At 36.1% G+C, this 8,388-nt stretch overlaps 1 protein-coding gene across 11 annotated transcripts in view; it reads right to left on the bottom strand.

The window, feature by feature from the left end:
- LOC125647905 (titin-like) overlaps window positions 1-4,264 on the bottom strand; it is a 58,199-nt gene extending 53,935 nt beyond the window's left edge. For 2 of the 11 annotated variants that reach the window (XM_056140425.1, XM_056140431.1), the window contains exon 1: window positions 3,566-3,807. The gene's annotated coding sequence lies outside the window, so the exon portion shown is untranslated. Of the gene's footprint in view, window positions 1-3,367; window positions 3,518-3,565; window positions 3,828-4,158 lie in introns of those variants that run through there. The other 9 variants (XM_056140430.1, XM_056140442.1, XM_056140427.1 and 6 more) reach the window with 7 other exon arrangements.
- Between the last annotated feature and the right edge of the window lie 4,124 nt (window positions 4,265-8,388).

The following is an 8,388-nucleotide window of genomic DNA, read 5'->3' as shown; positions in this document are numbered from 1 at the left end:
TCATTTTGTAATGCAAAGTTTGGCGGTGGTCTTGTTTAGTAGGCCCTATGAATTAATTATTATGCCCAATCTGTCAACATGCAGGGTCGTGTGTGGTTAATTAATAAAACCCAAGTAGTTTTTTATTTAACAAAATCAAGGATCAGGGAATCAAGGCCGGTGTATTTGAAGGTGGGAATTTCGACAAACTTTAAAAAGTGCCGGGTACGCTAGATCGGAAATGAAAATCTGCCCTTTGTTAAACCATTATGTGAAAAATATGCCCGATTGCGATATAAATCAGGTAAATATTGTGCTTAGGACTGAAATTTTATAAACGGAGTATTCGCAGTTTTCCTGCATGAGATACTCGAGGTTTCCAGAATAATGACCGGAACTAGCGGCTCACTACGACATATCGAGTATTTGACACGTCCGAGTTCAAGAAAGTTGCCTGCATTAGCTCAAAGCTTAAAGGATTTGTTGTGCATGTACAATGGATATTGTGATTTATTTAATGTTTCTCAAATATTGAATAACATATTTCCAGCATGTATTGTACAAAAGGAGACACAACACTTCATCATTTGCTTTCTTACCACAAACATCGCATTTTTTAGTTACACTGTTCAAGTAGGCTATACATAAATACTCTTTACAACAAAGTGTTTATAAGTTTTAGAAAATATACATGCAGTTCATCAATGAAATTTAAATCTCATGTAAATGTGTATGTAATATGAAATGCATGTTTATCATTCTTAAACAGATTAAATCTAATTTTTAATGAATAATAAATTATGATGCAACACATTGTATTCTAGATTTTTAACTATAGTGTATTATTAATTTTATTTTACAACTATTAAAACCGTACTTGATATTCTTAATGATAAATTCCAAATACATGTAGTCATTTTCTCCATTGTACAAATTATTTGCGAAATTTATCAATTAACTGCGGAAAATAGGCAACCTGTATTAAGAGACCACCTGTCATATGTGACCTTTTTTCCATTCTCCGTTGGACAGTCTCTTAATACAGGTTTGACTGTATATATACGATCATGTAACCAATCAAATGGAAGATACTAAACATAGGAACATCTAGCCAATAGAAATGAAAGTAACAACTATAATTTAGGAAAATATATCAAACCTGATCAAAATAATGGGTATTTGAAGTAAAGCAGTAGAAAATCCGTATCGATATTTTTTTATTCTATTACAATCTCTCACAGGGAATTCATAGCGAGTGAAGCTCGCGATGCGACAAGCTCGATCCAATGATTATACGCAATTGAGTCATGTAATTTGCTCTTTATTAGCTGAAAATTGATGGGGACTACCCATGATGCTTCCAGAAAAATGTCGCCGTCACTGCGAATACTTCATTGACAACCCCTTAGTTAAAACAAATAAATAGTTTGGAAAGTACCACAAATGATTTTAAATCCAGACAAGCTTTCCCATTTCCCATACCTTCGTACGTTTTGTTGTGGATAATTGCTTGATTTGAAAGAAAAACAATCGCTCAGCTAATGATGCAATCTAATTAAAATTAGATGTTAGATCCGCTCGCGTACTCGTATACACGATGTATGCGAGTACGCGAATGGATCTAACATCTAATTTTAATTAGATTGCTAATGATGACACCACAATGCACTGCTTACATCAACCGCATTATATTTCCCACGTTAAATGAATTGCCTCAAGTCGTGTTGTAAGTTTTCACTCCTCTCAACGGTCACACTGTAAACATAATATTCAAAAAGATGGAGATGTACAGAACAGAATATGTTTATTTCTCATTCAGAGCCCCAAAAGGACATTAAGAAGGACAAACCACAAACATATGAGAAAAATATTCCAAAGGATTGACTTGTACTACACCAATAAAACAAGAAAAGCATGTTCATATGTATTGTATAATATCAAAGGCAGTTCTATCAACTTAAAAGTGGATAACAGAAAAGCCAATCTGCTTGTAATGTGTACAGAAGGCAGAAATATAGTGCAATCTGAATCTGCTTGTAATGTGTACAGAAGGCAGAAATATAGTGCAATCTGAATCTGCTTGTAATGTGTACAGAAGGCAGAAATATAGTGCAATCTGAATCTGCTTGTAATGTGTACAGAAGGCAGAAATATAGTGCAATCTGAATCTGCTTGTAATGTGTACAGAAGGCAGAAATATAGTGCAATCTGAATCTGCTTGTAATGTGTACAGAAGGCAGAAATATAGTGCAATCTGAATCTGCTTGTAATGTGTACAGAAGGCAGAAATATAGTGCAATCTGAAATATAGAGTTGTAACAGGAAGGGAGAAAATGCAACGGACCAGACTGGGATTTCAACCAAGGCCCCTGAAGGACTCTACCAACTAAGCTATCTGGCCACCGTTGATCGAACCCAGCTGACCGCTACATTCCTCACTCCTTAAATGTCTTCACACTTGAAGACATCAACCCAGGATTTTTATCCTCTGGCAGGCATTTTCACCTGTCAGTTCCAGGGGCAGGTCAACAGCACCAAATTTAACAGTGAGAAAATGCAATGGACCAGACTGGGATTTGAACCCCTAGTCCTCTTGAACCTCTAGTCAGGTGCTCTACCAACTGTCAATAAAATGCAATCTTCTTTATGCATCTTCATAAATCAATCAAACCACAATCCTTTATCGAGTCCAACTTGAATATATACCTGTATATAGACTTTGACCAATTCTCCTCCCTTAAAATGACTTCAGTGTCATTGTGTAGACTGATGTGTATATTCCTATATGATATCAAAAATAAACTATCAAAATTATCTAGCTAGCATAACCTTTACCTGTAATTTTCATTTTATTATTTTGGGATAGTTAAGAAAGTGATATTTCTAATAAGAATGTCCTGGTTTTACTTGTTTATTGATTAGAAAGATGAAAATAATCATTTTGTTAAAAACATGTAAATTTTGAAAAATTGGCTTTGAAATCAGTTACAGGCTTAAAATATCAATACCCAGAGTAGTATTGAAAAATCTGTAGGCTTTTCTTGAAATATATTACACCAGGTAAAAGGATTTGTATTCAATATTAAGGGAAAAGTTTCAATACTGTATTTATCCATGTTTATCTGCTACTTTGAAACAAGCCTCCACCAGATATTTATATACATGTCCAACCATGTCCTGTGAAGCTCTGATGTGATAGTTTACATCAGCGTCCATTCACAAAACTACCCGACATTACAAACTAATCACGCAGCAAAACCCCAGCCTTTTGCTTCAGTGATTTACTGCTCTACGTATAAGTATGTACTGCCATTCGAATAGAAAAGGAAAAATGATTTTTGAACCTCGATACAAGTAATAAATAATATAAAAACAAAGTACATTATACCTGATTGCACATTCACGCCCCTGTACAAGACCGAGATAAATCCGCACAATTTACGACAGTGAACTTTCAGATAACAGGTTCAAAAGTGATATGATCAGTGTATAGTCTTATATACGTGGTAGCCAGTGAAAATATTTGTATATCTTTGGATATAAACTTGTTGTAAATGAAATATTTTGATTATATATAAACACTTACCAGTCCGAGGTTGTTTGCAGAGTGACCCTTAAGTGTGTTAACTCCGACAGAAACAATCTTTATCACATGGTTTTTGTTCGGATACGAATGTTGTAAGTGTATAAATCAATTGAACTCACAAAGTACAGGTACATAAACCTAGGCATAATGATCCTAATATTTCCTCTTTTTTTACTGGATTCGTGCAGCTTATATAATTTCGACATGTATATTTCCCCGCAGGAATGCAAATGAATCAATCCAATCTAGAGGGAAATTTACACGCTTTCAATACCACGCACTGCACACAGAGTATTGCAATTGTTCGATGACCTGGTGCAAAATTTGATTTACATATGACATTGTATAATAAACGGAAACATGACAATACTGTAATCTAAAGAATTTACTTTGCTTAGAGTTCATGAATGTTTTTGCTTGGCTATTGGTATTTTGCGGAACGGAACGGAACGCTTAAAGGTACCCATATATACTCGCTGTTTTATCTGATACAAGTTTAAAAGGTGTATTTGTTTCCATTTACTAGAGTTAAAACTAATAAATTATCAAATTAAACATATAGTTCATCACACTTTTTAAGATGCGAGACATACCTAAACAGAATCACATATCACCGTCAGGATCCGGGTTAGAATCACAGGCACTTGTTTCTGTATATAAGTTTTGACGTCTGTATACTAATAATAACACAACTTATATACAGAAACAAGTGCCTGTGCTGCCAAACCCAAAACGTTACAATCAGGCAGTGGATACCCCCACCCCCCGATAGTGTTCTGTTTGGAAAAATATATCAACCAAAATGAATTACAACATTTGAACTAGTTCCAAGTCTCAGCTACTTGTATCATAAATTATAAAACTGAAACACGTATCATAGGAGTATAAAAACAGAAGATACAGTGGTAATCCGAGATTCCTCTGACTCTTACCCCCGCTTTTATATTGTGACACTGACATGTGGAGGTCCTCCCGCACATGTAAAGAACTCTGTAACTTGGGGAAATTTATCTGTAGAGCTCTTGAACTAAGAACAGTCCATAATATGTAATTTGTATCGTCATTCTCCTTTTTTACTATCACTATACTAGTGTATTTACTGTATACTATTGTATGCTAGATGTCTTTGAAAGAATTGGCCGTTTATTTTCAGCTTTGTAATTATTATCCATGTTCAATTTTGTTATAATGCTATAAGATGTATGTCTTTCGCAATAAAGTTATTATTATGTCACAGTAAACAAGCGTGGGTAAGAGTCAGGGGAATCTCGGATTCACACAGTGGATAAAACAGAAACTGTAATATCAGATTTAGAACTTTTTGATTAATCAATCAATCTTTCAGCCACAAAATATACTCCCCGCCAAACCCTTTCAAAATTTGAATTGACACAAACTTTTTCAACTGGATAGGGTTCAGTAATAAATGTGCAATATGTTTGCTCCATTGGGATCAGTATTGAACAAGTAAATACTTAGTTGTAGCATCCTGTGCAGTTGTGCTCAAAAGCTCAGGAGCTAACTTCCTTAAAACGGAGGCCTCGTGTCATGATTCAAACTCCATACAGTGTCAATTCTCGGAGACTACTTTCCCCCACGAATAATGATATTGGAGTTGCAGCGTAACGGAATATGTTGAGCTGACCGGTGGGCGTTGGTACAATAAATAACTCAAATCTGACTAAAGCCAGGCCTTATAATTTGAATAGAGAGGTATACGCCCCGTGTTTATGTATATAGCGAAATTCCACCATCGTCCCGTGGGAGTCCGGGTTCGAGTAAGTTGTCAGTACCCCTCGCTTGTCGCAAGAGGCGACTAAATGAGGCTGTCCTTCGGATAAGACCGCAAAAACCGAGGTCCCTTGTCACAGCAGGTATGATAATATGATAAGAGATCCCTCCCTGCTCAAAGGCCATTTAAGCGCCGAGCATAGGCCTAAATTTTGCAGCCCTTTATCGGCTATGGTGACGTCTCCATGCGAGTGAAAAATTCTGGAGAGGGACGTTTAACAATCTACAACAAATCAATTCATCATCACCTGCATTTGGTGTTTATGTTTCAACAGATTCGATACGGAAGAGCTTGTTCGGTGTGTGATAAGTTTTAAATCGAGGCAGGCCACTGACAAATAAGTTGGTGCACGTTACAGGGGTTTTAAAAGTCTCGTTCAAAGTCAGGATTTCGCAATGGTCGATAAAAGGATCTAATTCACCAATATAACCTCTCACTGGATCAAATGCTGTCTGACGTGTTTCATACCAATTGTTAGACCGTCCTTTACGCACTGATTTTGACTACGGATAATTCCATTGATTTGATCAATATATAGAGCTTACGGCGGGTGTGACTTTTATTCTTGTATTCTTTATAGGAGTGATGAGATTGATCACTGTTCGTTGTTTTCACCCTTTCCTCATTGGCCCAGAGCGCCATGATTGGTTGTTTTTACGTCCCAGCCGTCGAGATTTGTTCACTCATATATTGAGACGTCACCCGCTGTAAGTGAAGTACCACAAATTCAGACCTATACTTAGTGCTCAGGGTCGTAGCAGTGAGTGTTCTTTATCGTACCCTCACACGGGACGTGACACGTGACGTGACACACGGGTCTTTCGTATATGACCTTAAAGTTATTAGCAAGGTTAAAGTTTTCAAAAAGTAGGTCAAACTCCAAGGTCAAGATCACGGGGTCAAAAATGTTGGTACTCACGGGAAGGTCTTGTCACAAGGAATACTCATGTGAAATATCAAAGCTCTATCTCTTATTGTTCAAAAGTTATTAGCAAGGTTAAAGTTTTCAAAAAGTAGGTCAAATTCGAAGGGCAAGGGTAAAAAATGTTGGTACCCACTGAAAGGTCTTGTCACAAGGAATACTCATGTGAAATATCAAAGCTATATCTCTTACTGTTCAAAAGTTATTAGCAAGGTTAAAGTTTTCAAAAAGTAGGTCAAACTCCAAGGTCAAGGTCACGGGGTCAAAAATGTTGGTACCCACAGAAAGGTCTTGTCAGAAGGAATACTCATGTGAAATATCAAAGCTCTATCACGTACTGTTCAAAAGTTATTAGCAAGGTTATAGTTTCAGACAGAATGACAGACAGGACAAAAACAATATGCCCCCCGATCTTCGATCTCGGGGGCATAAAAAGAAATTATATATATATATATATACAAAGCACTAAATAATCACAACTAGGTACTGGAAATTTTCGCCCCAAATTTTTATGTTACTATCATATATATATATATATATATATATATATATATATATATAAATTGATGATCAAATGGAGTTCAATCACATAACATTTATTTCTCTACAGGCTGTTTCGAAAGGAGATCGTTTCCCCTCACTCGTCAGGAGAAAAATGACATCTAACGAAAAACATCTACAGGACTGAGTACATGTTACACAGAAACATACTGGATAGTTGATAAGCATGATTACACACATGATTGAGTAAATAGAAATTTACGGGAATGACGGCAAGTACTGACAAGTTCTGAACGCTTATTCAATGAAGATTTTCCGGGATGACATATTATAAAGAATTTCTCTAGAATACATAGGTTGCACTTTTTTGAAATGTTTGAGTATGATGACGTTTTTCCTAAAATTTCCCACGTGATTTTGTAGTCAATATTTTTGTCTTTCAATGTCCATATGAATTTGCTGAGCTCGGTGGTATTCTTTTTCGTGGGATTACGGAATGAATGGGTGTGGTTGGCGTATCTTAATTTGAACTCGGCGTCTGCTAGTCCCACGTAGCTCTCTTCTTGCCCATTATTGGTTCTGACTCTAGCTAAATAAACAATTCCGTGGGCGCGACATTCACCGTTAAGTAGGCATTGATCTTTGTTTCGGCAATTACACCTGTTTCATGTATCCCCGGTCCGGCGCACTTGTTTGATTGAAGCGTTATACGAGTCAATTACATTTTGCATGGATGACATACAACTGTATGATATTTTAATAGTATTTCTGTTGATAATCGGGCGTAGAACATGGCCTATAGGGAAACACTCATCTATAATCTTGAGAAACTGTTTACCCAAGTTTGTTTTTACGTTACTATCATATGGGGTGGGTGGGTGGGTGGGTGGGTGTTAAACCATGTGATGTTACGGGAACAATTTTTTCTGCTGTTTTGTTTAGTTTTGGCCGATTCGTCGTATGTTAGCTTATATTTATAGCCGCTTTCATCAAGTGCTTTTTGGTATATGCCGGCGGCTTTGACGAATTCCTCTTTGTCCGATGAAATTGATGACAATCGGTGATTGATGTCTAATAATAATAATAAGCCTTTATTTATCCAGGATTACATATTTAGCGATAACGCTAGTTTTCAATATGGTCCTGCATATAACATACATACAGACAGATATTAGTAAAATAAACACAGATTAAAAGAAGTAGAATACATATAAACTTAAGAAATAATTATGAATGTAAGATAAATAGAAACAAAATGGTATAGCTTTAAGTATGGAAGGCGGGTGGTTGCTGCCGGAGTGTACGTAACGCGGAATGTTGCCGGGTTTCAAATAAAGGGAATACGGGGAATTATATATATAGATATTATTTCTTTTTCTTTTATATATATATAGGCCTATATTTTCATTTTAAAATAATACAATGAACATTGATTTCCTGTAAACTTAATTTTACATCCATTTTCAAAACACTATTTTAAAAAACCCGAGGAATGCAGAGGCTTTCAATCGGATGCGGAAATACCCGATTGTTTCAACGTAGTCTTAATAGGAATATACCACCTATAATATATTTTACATGACCTAATCTTTTTCCCGGAACAGAACC

The sequence above is a fragment of the Ostrea edulis genome, chromosome 6, assembly GCF_947568905.1.
Source record: "Ostrea edulis chromosome 6, xbOstEdul1.1, whole genome shotgun sequence".
Taxonomy (NCBI): domain Eukaryota; kingdom Metazoa; phylum Mollusca; class Bivalvia; order Ostreida; family Ostreidae; genus Ostrea; species Ostrea edulis.
This window is presented reverse-complemented; position numbering and strand designations above follow the sequence as displayed.